Source organism: Berghia stephanieae, chromosome 8, assembly GCF_034508935.2.
Source record: "Berghia stephanieae isolate SIO BIC M18660-M18661 chromosome 8, UCSD_Bste_1.3, whole genome shotgun sequence".
Classification (NCBI taxonomy): domain Eukaryota; kingdom Metazoa; phylum Mollusca; class Gastropoda; order Nudibranchia; family Aeolidiidae; genus Berghia; species Berghia stephanieae.
The window spans coordinates 45,653,136-45,655,635 of NC_088367.1; the positions used below are offsets into that span (position 1 = coordinate 45,653,136).

Below are 2,500 nucleotides of genomic sequence, written 5' to 3' on the forward strand. Positions count from 1 at the left end.
AAAAAAAATTGAGCTTTTATATAGCGCAATATCCACTAAACGTGCTCAAAGCGCTTTACAAGGAGTCCCTGACCAACAGCAACACGTAACATTTGGAACGGGACATGACGCCTGTTAGGCGATATTACAATTTGTTTTTGGACAAAGACAACGCTGTTAACGGCCAGGTACTCGTTTTAAACCTGAGTACGGTGAGAGAATGTGAGTAAAGAGCCTTCTCCAAGGACTCAACTATGCGCCGAACGCGAGGCTCGAACCCAGAACCTTCCGATCCGAAAGCGAGTGTCATACCACAAGACCACTTTGCCAAGCGCATACTATCTATAGACAGTATGCGCTTAGCTAAGAAGCTCACAACATTGCCATCCGGAAGTATAATGGACCAACACACAAAACTGTATGTAACCTTGAACGTTTATATAGTATGTTTCATACCGTGTACAGACGATCGAAGTTATTTTGCATTCTGGGTGGGGTTCCTGACCTCCCATAGTGGGCAGGGAGGCACTTACTGCGCCTTCTATCCCCCTATATCTGTTTTCCAACATACTTTCTGTCTTTGTCTTGGAATGAGATTACTTGGTTTTGTCCTGGTCCTGGCCGAATACCCTGGCTCAGAGGGAAATAGTCAAATGTATAGTTATTGTTTTGGCAGATGATATTTTTTTCCTTGTAAATCATCTCTCTGTTATGTATTATTATATTTCTTGTTTTGAATTTATAGTGTAAGCATTTGAATGTGTTCCTCTTAGTAGGGACCTGTGCTCTTGTCTAGATGAGACTTTTATGTGATCTCAATCTAAGTACATCGATGGTGTGCTCTTGGAATCTGCACTAATTCCCTATTGTACCATTCCCCTTTGTCTTACCTTTTCTTGATTGCTTTAATTGTAATTCCAGAACTTTTTACTATCCCATATTCTCCCTTTTTACCGCGCTGATATGACCTAAATGTGTTGTAAGCGCCGTAAAACCCTTTAAAAAAACAACAAAAAAACAAAAACAATTACTTTGCATTTTATTTTTTGTGTTTTCCGCGTTAACGTGTGTATTGTTGTGCTGACGAAGGGCTTGTACCCGAAAAATCCACAATCTGTATTGTTCCCATACGAAGCCTCTCCATTTTCACTCTTACGGTAGTATCTCAGTCTCGGGCGATGTGCATTTATTTGCAGGTCTGATAAGCCAATTCCTCATGGGTCCATTGTTTAAATGGAAATCTCAAAAAAAAAAAAAATAATAAAAAAATAAAAATACGCTAAATTTTGTCCATTACAACAATGATAAACTAGGCCTCACAAGTGGGTTCAGATGTCAGACCTGCATATATGTACACGTGAGTCTCAGATTAAAACAGTATCGACTCCATTCATTTGCGAGAGTCCAGGAGACTTTAGAATTCTATATATAGAACGAAGTTGACGTCACTCAGATCTTTGTTATTGTTTTTGTTTTTTTGTTTTGTTTTTTTGTTGTTTTTTTTTTTGTCTAACTGAATGTAATGTATAGAAATAGGAGACATTTCTTTATCTTTTTTTCCGGATTTAGCTTGGATGGATAAATGAAATAATTAACAATGATTTCAACAATGCGTCTATCCCGCCATGCATGGGTTTCTCTAATCCCTAGTCTTCCTTTGTTGAATGGAATAATTCAAATTGATTCCAGTAAGCTGTGTCTATTTATAGACATTTCTATACAGGCCCGAGGCGTAGGATTTAGATTCTGTCCTTATATTATTGTAAACCTGTCTAATTGCTCATTTGTTTAATTATATCCATCTTTTTCTATAGAAAGAAAGGCAGGGGGGGGGGGGAGGAGGGAGTCCCGATAGTTCAGTTGGTAGAGCACTTGATTCACACGCAAAGGGACAGAGATCGATCCCGGGTGCAGTCAAAAAAATTTTTCTCTGACCCCTCCCCCCCCCTCCTCCCTGTCCACCTGGCAGTGTTATGTCTGGCAGAAAGTCCTTTGTGGTAGAGTAGCGTCCTATCCAAAGGATAGCACGTAATTGCTATTGTCCGTTTCACGCTAGAGAAACCGGGATAAACTCCAGCTCCATGGGCCTAATGGCTCTGAAAGACTACTCTTATTACTACTATAGAAAAGGGAAAGGCAATTAATTGAATCTTTAGTTTGAGGAGACAAAAATAAGTAACACGGGTTGTTTTTTTAAAGAAGAGAAACAAAGAAGGCATGAATAATTCTTGTGGTACCGTTTATAAATGGAACGGAATTGACGTCACTCAGTTCTTTGTTCCTTTTTTTTAGCCAGCCATTTTTACGAGTAGGTCTCACTAAATTGTATCAATGAGATTATAGATAGAACGAAGTTGACGTCACTCCGGTCTTTGTTATTGTTTTTGTTTTGTTTTGTTTTGTTTTTGCCATCTATGATTATGAGTAATTTTCACTGAACTGTATTAACAGACTATAGATAGAATAAAGTTGACGTCACTCAGGACTTTGTTATTGTTTTTTGCCATTCATGTTTATGAGT

At 38.5% G+C, this 2,500-nt stretch overlaps 1 protein-coding gene across 1 annotated transcript in view; it reads right to left on the reverse strand.

The window, feature by feature from the left end:
* Positions 1–2,500, reverse strand: part of LOC144979032 (uncharacterized) — a 101,008-nt gene that overhangs the window by 91,681 nt on the left and 6,827 nt on the right. The window lies entirely within an intron of this gene.